Source organism: Rhinopithecus roxellana, chromosome 22, assembly GCF_007565055.1.
Source record: "Rhinopithecus roxellana isolate Shanxi Qingling chromosome 22, ASM756505v1, whole genome shotgun sequence".
NCBI classification, from domain to species: domain Eukaryota; kingdom Metazoa; phylum Chordata; class Mammalia; order Primates; family Cercopithecidae; genus Rhinopithecus; species Rhinopithecus roxellana.
Genome location: NC_044570.1, coordinates 14,382,761 through 14,404,615, shown reverse-complemented (window position 1 = coordinate 14,404,615; position 21,855 = coordinate 14,382,761). Strand labels below are relative to the sequence as shown.

The following is a 21,855-nucleotide window of genomic DNA, read 5'->3' as shown; positions in this document are numbered from 1 at the left end:
TGGCGGAGAGAAGAAAGAGAGAGGGAGTGAGAGAGGAAGAAGAAGAGTAGAAGAGAGAGAGAGAGCGAACGAGAGGAGCGAGAGAGGAGGGAGGAGAAGGAGAGAGAGAAGAGAGAGGAGAGGAGGGCGGGAGGAGGAGAGAGAAAGAGAGGAAGGAGAGAAGAGCGGAGAAAGAAAAGGAATGAGGGAGGAGGGGAGGGAGGATGAGAGGAGGAAAGAGGGGAGAGAGAGGAGAGAGAGAGGGAGCGGAGGGAAACGAGAAGAAAGGGAGGAGGGAGGGGGAGAAGAGAGAGAGAGAGGAGGGAGAGGGAGGAGAGAGGAGAGTGAGGAAAAGCGAGAGAGAGAGAGAAGAGAGGAGGGAGGGCGAGGAGAGAGAGGAAGAGGAGAGAAAGGAGAGAAAAGTGAGGGAGAGAAAGAAGAGAAAAGAGAGAAAGAGAGAGGGAGAGGGAGGACGAGAGAGATGGGGAGAGAGAGAGAGAGAGGGAGGAGAGGAGAGGCGAGGAGAAGAGGAGAGATGAGAAAGAAGAGAGAGACGGAAGCAGGGAGAGGAGGATGGTAGAGCGGACAGGCGAGGAGGGAAGAGAGGGAGAGAGAAGAGATAGAGAGGCGGAGGAGGCGAAGGAGGGAGAGGGGGAGAGAGGCGAGAGAGGAGGAGAGAAGAGATGAGCGAGAAAGTGAGAGGAAAGAGAGGGAGGGGGGAGGAGGAGGGAGAGAGGAGAAGGGTGAGGGAGAGGAGAACGAAGGAGGGGAGGAGAGAGAGAACAGAAAGAGGAGAAGAGGAAAGAGGAGGCGAGGAAGAGGGGAGCGGAGAGAAAGAAAGTTGGCTGACAGGAGAGCGGGAGGAAGAGAAATGAGAGAGAGGAGGAGCGAGGGAGAGGCGAACGAACCAGGAAGTAGAAAAGGAAGAGAAAGAGAGAAAGGAGGGAGAACGATGAAGGGGGAGAGAAAGAGAAGAGCGAGGGAGAGGGGAGAGAGAGAGAGAAAGATGCGGAAGACGGGGAAGGAGAGAGGATGAGAGAGAAAGAACCTACGGGAGAGAGAGGAGGGGAGAGGAGGAGAGAGAGAGAAGGAGGAGAAGGGGGAGAGAGTGAGAGCAGGCGCGCCGAGAGAGGGGAGAGAGAGGAGTCGGGAGAGGAGGAGGGCGAGAAGAGAGGTAGGAGAGACGAAAGGCGACGAAAGAAGAGAGGAAGAGGAAGAGAAGGAGAGAGAGAAGGAGAAGAGGAAGAGAAGAAGAGAGCGAGGGAGAGAAAAGAGACGCGTGCGGAGGGTAGGATGAGAGGAGCGAGAAGAAAGAATAAAGAACGAAAGAGAGTGAGGAAGAGAGAAGGACGAGGCTGGAGAGGAAAGAAGAGAGAAAGAAAGAAGAAAAGAACGAAAGAAAGAAAGGAAAAGAAAGAAAGAAAAGAAAGAAAGAAAGAAAAAATAAGAAAAAGAAAAAGAAAGAAAGAAAGAACGAACGAAAGAAAGAAAAGAAAAGAAAGAAAAGAAAAGAAAGAAAGGAAAGAATGAAAGAACAAGATAAGAAAGAAGAGAAGGACAAGAAAGAAAGAGAGAGGAAGGAAGGAAAGAAGAAAGAAAGAAAATAGGATTAAGGAATCCCTGCTGAGGTGCTTGTTAAAAACAAATGGACACGTAAAGCTTGAGAGAGAAATGTAGACATAAACACCAGGCAGTGTCACGTGACCTACTGCAGAAATGAGCACTTTAATTTTCCTAAGTAGTTCCCCCTTTTGTTCAAAAAAAAAAAAAAAAAAAGCTGTGTATGTATACACATTTAATAGTATCTTCATCTTTTCTTTTTCTTTATCATGTGACATAGGATCCATTGATATCAAATCAGCATTTGACGATTGTTAACTTCACATAATAGTGTTTGCATTTGGGATTGGTGAATTAGTGATTGTAATAAAGATAGTTGTATTATGTTCGGGGAAATTATGATGTTATTATTGTGTTTACTTGAAGATTAGGTATGACCTCAGAAAAGGTGTACTGCTTGAAGTTGTCAAGGAGTGGATTTGTGATGGTTAACACTGAGTGTTGACTTCATTGTATTGAGGTATACAGGGTACAAATCCTGGGTTTATCTGTTGGATATTTTCCCAAAAACAATTAATCTTTGAATCAGTGAGTTGGGGAAGGCAGATTCACCTTAATCTGGTGGGCAGAATCTAATCAGCCTTTAGAGAATATAAATCAGGTAGAAGCACACAAACTCATGAAGTGGGCCTTGTCTCCCAGCCATGGTTATCTACCATGTTGTTGCTAGCTGCTAAAGTTCACAAACAAATTTTTTAATCAAATATAAAATATTTTATAGTATATGAATTATCCTCATTTTTGGATTTATCTTAACATTTCCACATACATTTTTCCGTTACAGCTACTTCCTCATTCACTTGTTTTTATTTTCTCTTATCAGCCAATGTAAACTTTTGTGAATATATTTGTTTCTGGTTAATTTAGAACATGATAGAGTGTAAGTAATTGCAATCAAAGAATCCCAGGGTAAGAATTTTCTATCAAATAAAATTTAAAAACAGTAGAAGATACTTGAGTATTAATTCTACTCAACAACTTTAGCAAAAGCAAGATTTCTCTATCTCTGGTTATAATCCATGAAATCTTTGTTTTCATTTGGTTTGGTTATTATAATGACTTAGCAAATTTTATGTCATAAGACGCATTTAATATTTGCCTGAGGACAAATATTATGTCGAGTGTGTGTGCAAAAGGTAGTGTGTTAATCCACAAGTGTGGATGTCTTTTCTGTATGCCTTCCAGCTATGGTCAAGATTAGTTCTATTACAAAATCCATTCACTGCATTTTCTTCATTGGCACCCCAAAAATACAGACTGCCTAGTGTTTTATATCCCTATATTAGTGTTTTATATCACTATATTAGTGTTTTATGGAAATATTTAAAATGTAATGGGAAAGAATAGGGGAGAAAAAGAAATGTATCGTTTAGTTTCTAATCATTGATTAACTGAACTGAATTCACTTTACTAATACTTATCCTAAATTGAATCAACTGAACTTTGCAAAAGCTTTTTAAAGTTCTTCTGATGTACAGAAACCAAAGACTTAGCTAAATAATCTTGAAAAGATAAAATCAATGTGTGCTTATTACTTTTTTTTTTTTACATTTTTCTGGAAAGATGATTCACCACTGCTTATTTCTCAAAGAGAGGACTGAGACTGTAGAATTTATGATATTTAGCAGCATTTCTAGCCTCTGAGGGCTAGATGCTAGTAACAACCTTACCAATTCCACTTCCAGTCATGAACAAGGCCCAGGGTAAAATTAAGTAAAATCCAGTGACTTATCAAAACCCTAGCTAGTTACATGGACTATCTGTTACCTCTATGAGTTTGTTATCTACAATCTGTTTCCCTTCCACAGTCTGCTTCAGCCACAGTGACCTGGCTGTTTTTCAAATAATTTAATCAGGTTTCTGGCTGGGGGTCATCTCACTTGTTGATCCTTGATGCATGCTTACATGATTATTCCTGTGGGGAAAAGAAAAAGAGATCAGACTGTTACTGTGTCTATATAGAAAGAAGTAAACATAAGAGACTCCATTTTGCTCTGTATTTGAGATGCTGTTAATCTGTAACCCTACCCCCAACACTGTCCTTGCGAGAGGCATGTGCTGTGTTGACTCAAGGTTTAACGGATTTGGGGCTGTGCAGGATGTGCTTTGTTAAACAAGTGTCTGAAGGCAGTATGCTTGTGAAAAGTCATCACCATTCTCTTAATCTCAACTACCAAGGTACACGTACACTGCTGAAGGTTGCAGGGACTTCTGCCTAGGAAAGCTAAGTATTGTCCAAGGTTTCTTCCCATGTGATAGTCTGAAATATGGCCTCATGGGAGGGAAAGACCTAATCATCCCTCAGCCTGACATCTGTGAATGGTCTGTGCTGAGGAAGACTAGTGTAAGAGGAAAGAAAGCCTCTTGGCAATTGAGATAGAGAAAAGCATCTGTCTCCTGCCCATCCCTGGTCAATGGAACAGCTGGGTGTAAAACCTGATTGTATGTTCTATTGACTGAGAAGGGAAAAAAACCGCCTTAGGGCTAAAGGTCGGACATGCTAGCAGCAATACTGCTCTTTATGCACGGAAAATGTTTATGGAGATATGTGCATATGCATATCAAGGCACAGCACTTTTCCTTAAACTTATTCACCTCACAGAGGTCTTTATTCATATGTCTTACTGCTGACCTTCCCCCTGTGATGTTCTTATTATCCTGCCACTTCCCTTTTCTAAGATGATAAACATAATGATCAATACATCCTGGTGCTGGTCCTCTGTATGCTGAGTGCCGGTCCCCCGGGTCCACTTTTTCTTTCTCTATTCTTTGTTTCTGTGTCTCATTTCTTTTCTCAAGTCTCTCATTCCACCTAATGAGAAAGGGCAGGACACCCTTTCATATTCCCTTATTATTTTATTTAGATACTTCCTTTAAAGTCACTTTGGAGACAAATTATTGTATGTTTGTTTCACTTGAAACTAAGAAGTATTCACAATAGAGAATTTTGCCTCATGCATTTTATATGAAATTGACGGGGGGGGGCGTAGCAAGATGGCCGAATAGGAACAGCTCCAGTCTCCAACTCCCAGCGCGAGCGACACAGAAGACCTGTGATTTCTGCATTTTCAACTGAGTCTCCACCTCTGGGGACAGCGCACAGCTGAAGACCAACAGAGGAAGTAGCGGGAGCCGGTGCAGACGCAAACGACTCTGTCTGACAGCTTTGGGGAGAGCCGTGGATCTCCCAACATGGAGGTTGAGATCTGAAAACGGACAGACTGCCTGCTCAGTTGTGTCCCTGACCCCTGAGTAGCCTAGCTGGGAGAAATCCCCCACTAGGGGCAGTCTGACACACCACACCTCACAGGGTGGAGTACACCCCTGAGAGGAAACTTCCAAAGGAAGAATCAGACAGGTACACTCGCTGTTCAGCAATATTCTATCTTCGGCAACCTCTGCTGCTGATACCCAGGCAAACAGGGTCTGGAGTGGACCTCAAGCAATCTCCAACAGACCAACAGACAGTCCTTCTGACTGTCAGAAGGAAAACTATCAAACAGCAAGGACACCTATACCAAAACTCCATCAGTACGTCACCACCATCAAAGACCAGAGACAGATAAAACCACAAAGATGGGGAAGAAGCAGGGCAGAAAAGCTGGAAATTCAAAAAATAAGAGCGCATCTCCCCCTGCAAAGGAGCGCAGCCCATCGCCAGCAACGGATCAAAGCTGGTCAGAGAATGACTTGGACGAGAGGAGAGAAGAAGGCTTCAGTCCATCAAACTTATCAGAGCTAAAGGAGGAATTACGTACCCAGCACAAAGAAACTAAAAATCTTGAAAAAAGAGTGGAAGAATGGACAGCTAGACTCATTAATGCAGAAAAGATCATAAACGAAATGACAGAGATGAAAACCATGACACGAGAAATACGTGACAAATGCACAAGCTTCAGTAACCGACTCGATCAAATGGAAGAAAGTGTATCAGCGATTGAAGATCAAATGAATGAAATGAAGCGAGAAGAGAAACCAAAAGAAAAAAGAAGAAAAAGAAATGAGCAAAGCCTGCAAGAAGTATGGGATTACGTAAAAAGACCAAATCTACGGCTGATTGGGGTGCCTGAAAGTGAGGGGGAAAATGGAACCAAGTTGGAAAACACTCTTCAGGATATCATCCAGGAGAACTTCCCCAACCTAGTAGGGCAGGCCAACATTCAAATTCAGAAAATACAGAGAACGCCACGAAGATACTCCTCCAGAAGAGCAACTCCAAGACACATAATTGCCAGATTCACCAAAGTTGAAATGAAGGAAAAAATCTTAAGGGAAGCCAGAGAGAAAGGTCGGGTTACCCACAAAGGGAAGCCCATCAGACTAACAGCAGATCTCTCGGCAGAAACTCTACAAGCCAGAAGAGAGTGGGGGCCAATATTCAACGTTCTTAAAGAAAAGAATTTTCAACCCAGAATTTCATATCCAGCCAAACTAAGTTTCATAAGTGAAGGAGAAATAAAATCCTTTACAGATAAGCAAATGCTTAGAGATTTTGTCACCACCAGGCCTGCCTTACAAGAGAACCTGAAGGAAGCCCTAAACATGGAAAGGAACAACCGGTACCAGCCATCGCAAAAACATGCCAAAATGTAAAGACCATCGAGGCTAGGAAGAAATTGCATCAACTAACGAGCAAAATAACCAGTTAATATCATAATGGCAGGATCAAGTTCACACATAACAATATTAACCTTAAATGTTAATGGACTAAATACTCCAATTAAAAGACACAGACTGGCAAACTGGATAAAGAGTCAAGACCCATCAGTCTGCTGTATTCAGGAGACCCATCTCACATGCAGAGACATACATAGGCTCAAAATAAAGGGATGGAGGAAGATCTACCAAGCAAATGGAGAACAAAAAAAAGCAGGGGTTGCAATCCTTGTCTCTGATAAAACAGACTTTAAACCATCAAAGATCAAAAGAGACAAAGAAGGCCATTACATAATGGTAAAGGGATCAATTCAACAGGAAGAGCTAACTCTCCTAAATATATATGCACCCAATACAGGAGCACCCAGATTCATAAAGCAAGTCCTTAGAGACTTACAAAGAGACTTAGACTCCCATACAATAATAATGGGAGACTTCAACACTCCGTTGTCAACATTAGACAGATCAACGAGAGAGAAAGTTAACAAGGATATCCAGGAATTGAACTCATCTCTGCACCAAGCGGACCTAATAGACATCTATAGAACTCTCCACCGCAAATCAACAGAATATACATTCTTCTCAGCACCACATCGCACTTATTCCAAAATTGACCACATAATTGGAAGTAAAGCACTCCTCAGCAAATGTAAAAGAACAGAAATTATAACAAACTGTCTCTCAGACCACAGTGCAATCAAACTAGAACTCAGGACTAAGAAACTCAACCAAAACCGCTCAACTACATGGAAACTGAACAACCTGCACCTGAATGACTACTGGGTACATAACGAAATGAAAGCGGAAATAAAGATGTTCTTTGAAACCAATGAGAACAAAGATACAACATACCAGAATCTCTGGGACACATTTAAAGCAGTGTGCAGAGGAAAATTTATAGCACTAAATGCCCACAAGAGAAAGCTGGAAAGATCTAAAACTGACACTCAACATCACAATTAAAAGAACTAGAGAGGCAAGAGCAAACACATTCAAAAGCTAGCAGAAGGCAAGAAATAACTAAGATCAGAGCAGAACTGAAGGAGATAGAGACACAAAAAACCCTCCAAAAAATCAATGAATCCAGGAGCTGGTTTTTTGAAAAGATCAACAAAATTGACAGGCCGCTAGCAAGACTAATAAAGAAGAAAAGAGAGAGGAATCAAATAGACGCGATAAAAAATGATAAAGGGGATATCACTACTGACCCCACAGAAATACAAACTACCATCAGAGAATACTATAAACGCCTCTACGCAAATCAACTAGAAAATCTAGAAGAAATGGATAATTATCTGGACACTTACACTCTCCCAAGGCTAAACCAGGAAGAAGTTGAATCCCTGAATAGACCAATAGCAGGCTCTGAAATTGAGGCAACAATTAATAGCCTACCCACCAAAAAAAGTCCAGGACCAGATGGATTCACAGCTGAATTCTACCAGAGGTACAAGGAGGAGCTGGTACCATTCCTTCTGAAACTATTCCAAACAATAGAAAAAGAGGGAATCCTCCCTAACTCATTTTATGAGGCCAACATCATCCTGATACCAAAGCCTGGCAGAGACACAACAAAAAAAGAGAATTTTAGACCAATATCCCTGATGAACATCCATGCAAAAATTCTCAATAAAATACTGGCAAACCGGATTCAGCAGCACATCAAAAAGCTTATCCACCATGATCAAGTGGGCTTCATCCCTGGGATGGAAGGCTGGTTCAACATTCACAAATCAATAAATGTTATCCAGCATATAAACAGAACCAAAGACAAGAACCACATGATTGTCTCAATAGATGCAGAAAAGGCTTTTGAGAAAATTCAACAGCCCTTCATGCTAAAAACGCTCAATAAATTCGGTAATGATGGAACGTACCTCAAAATAATAAGAGCTATTTATGACAAACCCACAGCTAATATCATACTGAATGGGCAAAAACTGGAAAAATTCCCTTTGAAAACTGGCACAAGACAGGGATGCCCTCTCTCACCACTCCTATTCAACATAGTGTTGGAAGTTCTGGCTAGGGCAATCAGGCAAGAGAAAGAAATCAAGGGTATCCAGTTAGGAAAAGAAGAAGTCAAATTGTCCCTGTTTGCAGATGACATGATTGTATATTTAGAAAACCCCATTGTCTCAGCCCAAAATCTCCTTAAGCTGATGCGCAACTTCAGCAAAGTCTCAGGATACAAAATTAATGTGCAAAAATCACAAGCATTCTTATACACCAGTAACAGACAAGCAGAGAGCCAACTCAGGAATGAACTTCCATTCACAATTGCTTCAAAGAGAATAAAATACCTAGGAATCCAGCTTACGAGGGATGTAAAGGACCTCTTCAAGGACAACTACAAACCACTGCTCAGTGAAATCAAAGAGGACACAAACAAATGGAAGAACATACCATGCTCATGGATAGGAAGAATCAATATTGTGAAAATGGCCATACTGCCCAAGGTTATTTATAGATTCAATGCCATCCCCATCAAGCTACCAATGACTTTCTTCACAGAAATGGAAAAAACTGCTTTAAAGTTCATATGGAAACAAAAAAGAGCCCGCATTGCCAAGACAATCCTAAATCAAAAGGACAAAGCTGGAGGCGTCACACTACCTGACTTCAAACTATACTACAAGGCTAGAGTAACCAAAACAGCATGGTACTGGTACCAAAACAGAGATATAGACCAATGGAACAGAACAGAGTCCTCAGAAATAATACCGCACATCTACAGCCATCTGATCTTTGACAAACCTGAGAGAAACAAGAAATGGGGAAAGGATTCCCTATTTAATAAATGGTGCTGGGAAAATTGGCTAGCCATAAGTAGAAAGCTGAAACTGGATCCTTTCCTTACCCCTTATACGAAGATTAATTCAAGATGGATTAGAGACTTAAATGTTAGACCTAATACCATAAAAACCCTAGAAGAAAACCTAGGTAATACCATTCAGGCATAGGCATGGGCAAGGACTTCATGTCTAAAACACCAAAAGCAATGGCAACAAAAGCCAAAATTGACAAATGGGATCTAATTAAACTAAAGAGCTTCTGCACAGCAAAAGAAACTACCATCAGAGTGAACAGGAAACCTACAGAATGGGAGAAAATTTTTGCAACCTACTCATCTGACAAAGGGCTAATATCCAGAATCTACAAAGAACTCAAACAAATATACGAGAAAAAAACAAACAACCCCATCAAAATGTGGGGAAAGGATATGAACAGACATTTCTCAGAAGAAGATATTCATACAGACAACAGACACATGAAAAAATGCTCATCGTCACTCGCCATCAGAGAAATGCAAATCAAAACCACAATGAGTTACCATCTCACACCAGTTAGAATGGCAATCATTAAGAAGTCAGGAAACAACAGGTGTTGGAGAGGATGTGGAGAAATAGGAACACTTTTACACTGTTGGTGGGATTGTAAACTACTTCAACCATTATGGAAAACAGTATGGCAATTCCTCAAGGATCTAGAACTAGATGTACCATATGACCCAGCCATCCCACTACTGGGTATATACCCAAAGGATTATAAATTATTCTACTACAAACACACATGTACACGTATGTTTATTGCGGCACTATTCACAATAGCAAAGACTTGGAATCAACCCAAATGTCCATCTGTGACAGACTGAATTAAGAAAATGTGGCACATATACACCATGGAATACTATGCAGCCATAAAAAACCATGAGTTTGAGTCCTTTGTAGGGACATGGATGCAGCTGGAAACCATCATTCTTAGCAAACTATCACAAGAACAGAAAACCAAACACTGCTTGTTCTCACTCATAGGTGGGAACTGAACAATGAGATCACTTGGACTCGGGAAGGGGAACATCACGCACTGGGGCCTATCATGGGGAGGGGGAAGGGGGGAGGAGGAGGGATTGCATTGGGGAGTTATACATGATATAAATGATGAATTGATGGGTGCTGACGAGTTGATGGGTGAAGCACACCAACATGGCATAAGTATACATATGTAACAAACCTGCACGTTATGCACATGTACCCTAGAACTTAAAGTATAATAAAAAAAAAAAAAAGAAATTGACAATATCATTTAATATAAAGGCAACAAAAAACTTTATACTGTAACCACTAAAACAAAGAAAATAACGTCTAGAAACCCAAATTCAAAGTGTAACGTTTAACATCAGTATGTGAAACAAAATTTTCATGTGAAAAAATCGTAGCTCTCCTAAATAAAGCTAAACTCAGAGATGCGTAAACAATTAATGCTTCATAGATAAAACTGAAACCAAAATTGCAGAAGAGGCAGGGTCAAACCATTCAAAGAAACCTCAAACCAAACAAAAACTGTCTAAACCTAGGGAAACAATAGTTAACATCAACCAAGCATACACATAATCAAGAGAGACATCTTTGTAATTGTAAATTTTTTGGATTGCCATCTGACCTCCAAACACAGGTGAAGCCTTGAAAACTGAAATCTACATTTTCATTTTGAGGCCCTAACTCCTGATTCTAGAAGAAGCAAAACATCCCTTATGTGCTAATTTATTGTGTTTATTCCAGTCTTTCTAGAGGATAAATGATGAATTGATGAATCATATGTATTTCTGTTTTGCCAAACTTGGAAGTCACTCTTGGTTGAAAGTACCAGGAAATGGTCACAAACATTTGTTTCTGAGAGCAACAATACAATTATTTCATATACTTACATTCTGTTAATATATATTCAGTTTTTTTTTTTAATACTAGCTGGTATATTGCTCTTATACAAAATGCTAATGATATAGCAGGACAAGCAGCAGACAAAACTTCTCAGACACCAAGTTAAAGAATGTAGATATTTATTTGTCCTGGGGGAATATGCAAGACTTCTGTCTCAAGAGCCAAGCTCCACAAGTGAGCAATTCCTGTCCCTTTTAAGGGCTCACAACTCTAAGGGGGTGCATGTGAGAAGGTCGTGATTGATTGAGCAGGCGGGGGGTATGTGACTGGGGACGTCATGTGCTGGTAATTAGATCAGAACAAAACAAAATAGGGATTTTCACTGTGCATTTCTATACAATATCTGTAATCTACAGATAACAGAACCAATTAGGTCAAGGGTTGATGTTTAACTACCAGGCCAGGGTGCAGCACCGGGCTGTCTGCCTGTGGGTTTCATTTCTGCCTTTTAGTTTTTACTTCTTCTTTCTTTGGAGGCAGAAATTGGGCAGAAGACAATATGAAGGGTGGTCTCCTCCCTTACCCCACCTTTTGAGACTCTCACTCATTTTATTAGTGGGAGTTCTCACTTTCATTTTCACTATCCATGTCTTCTTGCAAGATAGATAGGTAGACAGATAGATATATAGTACATTTGTGCTGAGGCATTTTGTTGAACTAAGGTAGTGATGAAGCGTTTTTATCATACAAGGAAGTACAGATATCAAACAACGGGGCAGTAGGCAGGTCCCTATTATTATTATAACTCCTATTATAAGCGTTTCAAATCCTCCTAGCACTGGGAACCATTTTCCAAACATGGCCCCAGGATGAAATCCATCCCACACTAGCACAGGCACATGTGCAGTTTTGTCATATCTCTGTCTTCAACTACTTGCCCTTGATTGTCTATGTGTAGTCAGTAATTAGTAAGGTTAAATTTCCTGCAGATCTCTCCTTCAGCTGCTAGCAAGTTGTTGAGAGTTAACCTATTTTGATAGATAGCATTTCTCATTAGAGTTTCCTGCTGGAATGCTCCAGAATAGTCAAGGCTCTACCAGTTTTATTAGTGATTATTTCTAAGACAGCTTGTACCCCTATGATTTGGTTGATCATGTAAATGGGTGTCTGGTATCACCATGAGCCATGTTGTCCCCAAGAAGCAGGTCCATAATATTCTATGATTCTCTCAGGGGGTTATTCATCATCTTTCCAGTTTCCTATAGCTATGCTTCTCCTTTCATGGGAAGCATAGACAGAGAAGCCCAGAAGTTTACCTGTTTTATGGGCAGTAGGAAGAAAGATGGTGTAATAGTGCCAATAACATAACTACCTGCCCACTGGTCAGGTAATTTGGCATAAGCTCGATGCGCAGATATCCAGTACAATCCAGTGGGTGTTGTCCAGTCCTGATGGGACTCCATGTGGATCCACACAGTTTGCAACTTTGGGAATTTGCTAAATGGATTCCTCTCTGATTTGAACTCCACCAAATGACTGTTTTTGTGGTACCATTATACAGTTTCTGTCCCAGACAACTAAGTCATCCTACAGGGTGAGTGAATTGCTTTCCTTCTCTAGCTATGCAATATTGTCCAATAATTGAGGCTGTTAGGTGATTCTTTTGACCTGGGAAATCATCAGGAACTGATCTATAGGCACTAATTCTCGGGCTTCCCATAGCCATTGATCTCCCATTACATTTTCTCCACATATATAACAAGAAGTGACATTGAGAGATGAAGCTACATGCTCAGCTAATCGCAAAAACAAATGTCTTAATTTTTTCTGGAATTTCTGGTACTGGTACATTTAGTTCATCATAGAAAGTTTGAAACACTGTCTCAGAAGAGCATGTGTAAACTTCTCCTCAAACCAAGATATTTACTCGAGGATCCAGTCTGGCCCCATCAATTCCTAAGGTCACACACTCCTCTTTTTTTCTGTCAAAGATCAAGGGTATAGGTTATTACTAGCTCTAATGGGTTACATTGTCCCTTAGTACTGGAAGGGCCATTTTTTCCTTTCTGAAGGTGGACTGAGTCCTTTTCATCATTTTTTTTTTCTTTTATCCAAGTGGCCTAAGTGACACAAGACCAGTGTTTACATTTATTTCCACACAGTCCTAATTTATGACAGATGTACTTATTTTCTGCCATGTAGCCTCTTTTCTAATTAAGAAAACCACACCTAATTCCTAACTTATTACGATTAATAACAACACAGGTATCAAACTTTAAAGTGACTGGTTTGGGCATCCTTTTCTTTTCTTCTGTTTTGGCTAATACTTTGCTCATATCATTTATGAGCCCCCACCAGTCTTCAGTCCTTAATCTTATTTTAAAAACTGTGGTCATGGTAGGCTCAGATGGGTCACAACACACATCAACTTGGTCATTTCCTGGGCTATGTACGTAGTACAGAATAACATTATACAAACAAATTCTTTTTAGAGTTGCAGTACACTTATAATAACCATAAAATAATAGGACCTTATCAACCTTTTGTACTACCTCATTGACTCGATGTATACACTGGGAACAGCCCTCAGTCTGAGGAAGTTCAGTTGAAGATCTTAATTTACAAGTCCAAATTTTAAGGAAAATGAATCCTGTGATGAGTTTCCTCATGCTTCAGCCATGTGTGGACCAGTCAGCTTCCAGGTGTGACTGGAGCAGGGCTTGTCGTCTTCTTCAGAGTGACTTCACAGGGTTTGGTGAAGCAGCTCCTGTCCACATACCACTTACAGTTTACTGATGTTTAAAGATGGTCTCAGAGTTTGGACCTGCTAGAACAAACTGAGTCCAACATCTCTACAAAATTATGTTCAACTGGGCTCTCTGATACTGGGAACAAGGTAGTGGGGTTTAGGGTTTTGCAAACTTCAATGGTTATGTGGGGATTTTCACATAGCAAGCTTTGGTACTTGGTTAATCTAGCATTTGTTAACCAATGATTTCCTTTGGTATTTATTAAAGTTACCACAGCATGGTGGCAGGGGGGGCTTTATATTCAGGTTTTGCATAAGGGTTAGTTTATCTGCTTCTTGTGTTAATAGGGCCATTGCTACTAGGACCCTTAGACCTGGGAGTCAGACTTCGGAAACTCTGTCTAGCTGTTTTGAGAGATAGGCCACTGGTGTTGGCCAGGCCCCACATTCTGGGATAAAACTCCAATTGCCGTTTTTTTTTCTCTTTCTGACATATAGAGTGTAAAGAGTTTTGTCAGATCAGGGAGCCTCAGGGCTGGGGCTGACATGAGTTTTTCTTTTAACTCATAAAAAGCTAGTTGCTGTTGGTTGTAATAGTTGTAGTTTATCTAATCTACATTTTTTTAATGGTTGCTTACTAGAATATTGACTCAAATCCTGCAACTATTTGATTTCCAGCTTTAAATTGATCTGGTATTACTCATGGGACTCCAATTGCGTCTAAATAGACATAAGGGTCGAAAGAGCCAGGAGGGGCTTCTCTCACTTTATGAGGTCTTATTATTTTCTTGTCCTTTGGGTTGATGAAATGCCAGGGTGAAAGGGATAGCCAAGTAGACTAAAGTACAAGTTCCACTCCAGTTATGCAGCAGAGTGCCCAGTAAACGTCCACCACAATACCACCACACATCTGTTCAGGGATGAACAAGGGCTGACTGACTGCTAAGCTCTTGAAAATTCTTAAGCTCACTGCATCCTCACAGGTCTCCAAGGAATGTGAAGTTTCCTCCCTGCTGTGAGAGACATGAAGTGAACTTAGTGTGGGGGAGACAGAAGCCGGATGGCCCTCGGGTGCTGACCCCCAGGGACTTTGGGATATAGCAGAGCGAGCTTGGCATGACTTATTACTCCAGGCTGTAGAATCCTGGAAAACTGCTATCATGCAGCCTATGCCTGATAGACTGGAGGACCACCTTAGTGGAAGGTGGACAATCTGGGCCTCTGGCCTGCTTTGTGCACAAGCATAACAATTGCTTTTGTTTGATGCGCAGATGGAATATTTGATACATTTTAATCAGACATTTGCATCTTGGTATCCTGTCTTAATTGCTAAAATTTGTTTTAAGTCTTTAACTTCTATGATCCTCTAGTAAAATGAAAGTATGGTTTCAGAGAAATTACAAAAACCAGTTGGGGCAGTCCATCATTCCTCTTTAGTGGTTCACAGAATGTTGAACCAACTATAGCATGAAAGCTGTACATCGGGGGGTAGCAATCCTGGTTGGCACTGGAGTCTTTCTTGAAATGTTCCCGGATTAAATGGTCCCATTTTACTAATGCCTAGTCTGAGGACAGTCAGGAGGGATAGAAGTACTTTTCTGAAGTAGAAAGCTGTCTTTGACTTGGCAAGTCCTCACAGGGTATAACAAAGCAAACATTAAATGGAATAGTTTAAGGTGAAATTAACTTGGTTATATTAATAGCTAGATGATCAGCAATAGAACGAGGAAAGAAGAAAGAGTAATAGAATAGATTAAAAGAGTTAAATTTTTCTTAGCTTTAGTTTGGTAGGGTTTTCCCCTGGGACTATGGCACACGACTCTGGATGGGGTGACACTTTCTTGACTCAGGTGTGATGAGTCCATCCTTTTTTGCTGTATGAACAGCAGTCTTTGTGGTTAGCAGTACAAGGTAGGGTACTTCCCAGGCTGGCTCAAGTTTTTCTTCTTTCCACCTATCGATGAGAACGTGATCTTCAGGCTGGTGCTGGTTTACTGGAAATTCTAAGGGCGGAGTATGTGCTGAAAGAGTTTTTTTTTTTTTTTTTTTTTTTTTAGAAAGGAAAGTGGAAGATAAAAGAGTACATAACTTTTAAGAAATTGACCTTTTGTTTTAAATGTGGGGACCTTGGCAGTGGATTTAGGTCCTTAGTGCCTTTTTACCGAGAAATTTCCTTTAGCACCTATTTTTATTAGTTTTTAAACCAAAGAAAGTCAAATATCATTTTACAGTTAATAATGCTTCTCATATGATTTTATACCAGATAAATTAAATTTTATCTTTATATTAGTGTGTTATTAATATTAAAAACTAATTTTAATAAAACCTTTTAGACATATTTATTTAATTTTTAATGTTTTACCATAAGGTAAGATTTTATAGACTCTTTTTAACCTTTTATAATTTTTGCTAAAGAGCAGGTTTGTGCTTTCAGAAAATCCTGTAATGTTTTATTTTAATATCTAGTTCACAGAAAAATTGGATGATAGTTCTTTAACTTTAGCTAATATGTTTACACACAGAATGTTCTTTACAATTAACATTTATGCTTTGCTCAAACCTTCAAAACAGTAATTTTTAACTTTTTAATGTAGGTAAAAGTGTACATTCTTATGTTTCCTTATAATCCTTTTACCAAAGGTGTATTTTTCTTATACACCTTGAATATAAACTTTCTTTTAATAGTTTTACATTCAGGAGGCCTAGTTACTTTCAAATCATACAACACTTTTTCCATAAAATCCTTTTTTAACTTTTTAATAACTTTTTTTCTTTCATGACTTTTACAGACAATCTTTTGACCTGCCTTAACTTTCTGTCTTATTACAAATATTTCTTTCTTTAAACATCCAGTCAATTTATTTCAGGACAAGAATTTACTAAATAACACTCTTTTTATATAAATTCTGCCCCCCCTTTTTTTTTTTTTACTTTTTTATGAAAACAATAACCATTCTTTTCCAAAGTGAATCTTTTTATGTCTGTGGACTAGACTGTCTAAGGCCACAAGAATAGAATTACTATAATACATGTTACACTGTCAACTTTTAGCAAACTTTACTTTTGTTGAAAACCTTGTAAGTTTGGGATTTTAAGTATCCTTTGCTATTAAAAAGACCTTGTTTTGTCCAAATTAGAATTGGTATGATGGCTTGGAAAGGAACAGGGTACACTTTTTTTTTTTTCTCTCAAATACTTGTATATTTCTTCTTTTCTCTCTTTGACTTTTCTATTGCCACAGTCTCTTCCTCTCTCTCTCTGCCTCTGTCTTTTTCTCTCTCTCTCCTTGACTCCCTCTTTGTCTGTCTCTTCTTCTCCATCTCTTCCTCTCTCTCTCTTTGCTTGTTTTCCTCTCTGTCTCTTTCCATTCTCTCTCTCTACTGATCTTTCCTTGCTTCTGCCAGATGCTTATGTTGCTGTTCTCTCAGTCACCATGTGTTGGGGGCAGGGAAACTAAAACAAGCCTGTCTGGGTTCCCTTGCTTACAGGTTACCTTGTGCCATACTTTTGAAACAAGGGACCTGTCAAGGTTTCCTTCTAATGACCAACCTACCTCTAATGCTGACCAGTCTATCTTACACAAAGTTTTAAGTTTTCCTGGTGTCATAGTACTGCATTGTCTCCCTGAAATCCTTCTTTTTTTTTTTTTTTTTTTTGAAAATTTTCAACATAGTTACCAGTGGGGTGGGCTTACTTTGTGCCTCACCCACGTTTCCTCTACACAAAACACCACGCTCACGCCACATGCACACCACAAAACAAAGAACGGGTAAAAAGGGTCCACATACACTTTTATAGTTTACACGAAACCAAAATCCGAGTATCCAGAAATATAAGTCAGATCAAAACCAAAACCAAAGAATCAAGCAATCCAAGTCAAGTCAAAAACAGAAACCAAAGTGCTGGTACAGGCACACTGTGGCTGATCAGACCACGCTTCCACTCAAAAGGAGTGGGCAAGTTCCCAAGACCGATCCTCTCAAGCAATTCAAACCAAATCAAAACCAAAGTGCCAATGAAAGCATGCCGTGGCTGATCAAGCCACGCTTCCACTCAAACGGAGTGGGCAAGTTCAAAGACTAGTCTTAACAAACTTTAAATGTGCAGACTCCAAGTGCCCCTTCTTTCCCAGTGTTCAGCCATTGTGCTGATCCTCCATGGGTGCCTGCCACACACTGCTCTGTTGAGGCATCCCACTGGGGCAAATAGAAGCTTTATGGAGTGAAATTACAGCTCTCAGGAGACAGAAAGTGGGTGACTCCATTTCACAAACAGGACATACCTGCAACTGCAATACTCAGTTAAGAGAAGAGCTAGTGTAATCAAGTGCTGTTGGTCGGCTGGTGGTTATATCATCTCTGACACCCTCAGTGGAGAGGAGATTCAGAGTGGGTAGCTCCTATATGCAGGAAGGTTGTTAAGATGTGTCCTCAGCTTAAAATTGAGGGAAGATAAATCTATCTGCAGACATGTAATCCCAATAAGTGTATAACTCTCAGTGAAGAGAGGCTACTCTGGTGGCTAATTCAGGAGAATCAATTGTACCTGGTTGGCGGAGGTTGAAGTGAGCTGAGATCACATCACTACACTTCAGACTGGTGATAGAGTGAGACTCCATCTCAAAAATAATAGTTATTATTAACATTATAATTAGCTTAGAGAAGAGCATAAATGTTCTGATGGGGCTAAAAAACACAGGGCAAGGACTTTGTGCAGCATACCCAAGGATTAATAGATGAATTGATCAAGACAAAGGAAGAATATGACTGACTGAAGATCAACTTAATGAAATTAAATATGAGGACAATATTAGAGAAAAAAGAATGAAAAAGGAGCAAACAAAACTTTCCAGAAACATGGGACTATGTGAGATGACCAAACCTGTGATTGATTTGTTGACCCAAAAGTGATGAGGAGAATTGATCCGAGTTGAAAAGCACACTTCAGAATATTACACAGGAAAACTTCCCCAACATACTAAGAGAGTTCAACATACCTATTCAGGAAATACAGAGAACACCCCTCAGATACTTCATAAGAAGAATAACCCCAAGACACATAATTGTGAAAGTATACAAAACAGAAAATAAAAAAGGAAAAAAAATGTTAAGAGCAGCCTGAGAGAAAGACCAGGATACTTACAAAGGGAAGCCCATCCAACTAACAGCAGATATCTCTGCAGAAACACTACATGCCGCAAGAAAGAGGGAGCAAATATTCACCGATCTTAAAGTGAAGAATTTTCAAACCAGAATTTTATATCCATCCAAATGAAGCTTTATAAACAAAGGGAAAATAAAATAATTTACAGAGAAACAAATGTAGAAAAGTGTTGTCAGCACCACGTGTGCCTTACAAAAACTCCTAAAAGAAACATTAAATATGTAAGGGGACATCTGGTACCAACTACTACAACCTTCAAAAGATCACTGAATCCAGGAGGAGATTATTTTCAAAAGATTGACAACAGAGATGGACTGCTAGCCAGAAGAATAAAGAATAAAAGACAGAAGAATCAAATAGACTTCATAAAAAATATTACGGGGTTGTCACCAATGGTCACACAGAAATACAAACTACCATCAGATAATGCTGTAAACACCTGTATGCAAATGTAACAGGAAACCCTGAAGACATGAGTAAATTATGAGACATGTACACCTTTCCAAGAATAACTCAAGAAAAGTTGAATCCCTGAATAGATCAACAAGAAATTCTGAAACTGAGGCAGTAATTAATGGACTACCAACCAAAAAAAAGCTTAGGATCAGACAGTTGATTCTACAGTTTAGATTCACAGTTGAATTCTACAAGATATATAAAGAGTAGCTGGTATAATTCTTTCTGAAAACACTCCAAAAACTAGAAAATGAGAGAGTCCTCTCTAATTCATTTTGTGGCCAGAATCCTCATGATACCAAAACCTCTCAGAGACACAAAAAAGAGAAAATTTCATGCTAATACTCCTGATCAACATCGATGTGAACATCCACAATAAGATACTGACAAATTGACTCCAGCCACACATCAAAATCTTGTCCAACATGAACAAGTCAGCTCAAAACTTGGGATGCCAGAATGGCTTAACATATGTAAATTAGTAAATGTAGTCCATCACATGAACAGAACCCATGGCAAAGAAGCAAATGATGATCACTATAGATACAGAAAAACCCTTTGATAAAATTCAACATCTATTTATGGTAAAATCACTAAATAAACTACATATTAATGGCACATATCACAAAATAATACAAGCAATTTATGCAAATTCATAGGCAATATCATATTGAATGTTTAAAAGCTGGAAGCATTCCTTTGAAATCTGACACAAGACAGGTATGACCTCTCTAACCACTACTTTTCAACATAGTATTGGTATTTATGTACAGGGAAATCAGGAAAGGAAAGAAATAAAAGATATCCAAGTAACAAGAGATGAAATCAAATGACCCCTGTTTACAGATGACATGATTATGATCATATAGAATCGTGTAGAAAACTACTATACATAGTTTGAACACCCCATCGTCAAGGAGTCAAAAACTCCTTAAGCTGATAAGCAACTCCAGTCATCTCAGACTACAAAACAAATGTGCAAACAACACAAGCCTTCCTATACACCAATAAGAGAGAGCCAAATCATAAGTGAATTCAATTCACAATTTCTACCAAGAAAATAAAATAACTAGGAATACAACTTCCAAGGGATTTAAAAGACTTATTGAAGGAGAACTACAAACCACTGCTCAAGGAAATAAGAGAGAACATAAATAAATGGAGAAACTTCCATGCTCACACATAAGAATGATTAATATTGTGAAAATTATCATACTGCCAAAGCTAATTTATAAAGTCAATGGTATACTCAGTAAGCTACAATTGACCTTCTTCTCAGGACTAAAAGAAATAAAAGCTACCTTAAATTTTACATGGAATGAAGAAAGAGCTTATATAGCCAAGACAATCTTAAGCAAAAAGAAAAATGTTAAAAGCATTGGGTACAGTAACCAAAACCACATGATAATGGGACCAAAGCAGATGTATAGATCAATGAAACAGAATAGACATCTCAGAAATAATGCCACACACCTACAGCCATCTGATCTTTGACAGACATGAAAAAAAAAAAAAAAAAAAAAAAACAAAGCAATCTGGTAAGGATTACCTATTTAATAAATGGTACTGGGAAAACTGGCTAGTCATATACAGAAACCTGAAACTGGACCTCTTTCTCACACCTTACAAAAATTAAGATAAACTAAAGAATTAAACATAATACCAAAAACCATAAAAAACAGAGAAGAAATCCAAGACAATACCTTTCAGGACATGGGCATGGAGAATAACCTCATGACTAAAACACCAAAATTAAATGCAACAAAAGACAAAATTAACAAATAGGGTCTAAAGAGTTTCTGCAGAGCAAAATAAACTGTCATCATAGTTAACAGGCAAGCTACAGAATGGGAGAAAATTTTGTCAATCTATTCATCTGGCAAAGGTCTAATGTCCAAAATCTACAATGCACTTAAAAAGGTTTACAAGACAATGACAAACAAACCCCATCAAAAAGAGTGCAAAGGATAAAAACAGACACTTCTCAAAATAACATACTTCTGCAACCAACAAATACACGAAAAAAACGCAGCATCACTTGTCATTAGAGTAATGCACGTCAAAACCACAATGAGATATCATCTCACACTAGTCAGAAGGGTGATCACTAAAAAGTCAGGAAACGACAGATGCTGATGAGGATGTGGAGAAACAAGAATGTTAATATACCGTTAATGAGAGTGTAACTTAGGTCAATTTTTGTGGAAGAGAGTGTAGCACTTCTTCAGGGATCTAGAAGCAGAAATACTATTTGACCCAGCAATCCCATTACTGGGTGAACACCCATAGAATTATAAATCACTCTACTATAAAGACACATGCACGTGTGTGTTTATTGCAACACTATTCACACAGCACGGAGTAGGAACAAACCCAGATGTCCATCAATGATAGAATGGACAAAGAAAATATGGTCCTTATAGAGCATGGAATGTTATGCAGCCATAAAAAATAACTTCATATCCTTTACAGGTACATAGATGAAGCTGGAAAACATCATTTTCAGCAAAGCAACAAAGGAACAGAAAATCAAATACCACCTGTTCTCACTAATAAGTGGGAATTGAACTA

At 39.2% G+C, this 21,855-nt stretch overlaps 1 pseudogene; it reads left to right on the top strand.

The window, feature by feature from the left end:
• Nucleotides 1-1,011: 1,011 nt before the first annotated feature.
• LOC115895683 overlaps nt 1,012-21,855 on the top strand; it is a 23,536-nt pseudogene continuing 2,692 nt past the window's right edge.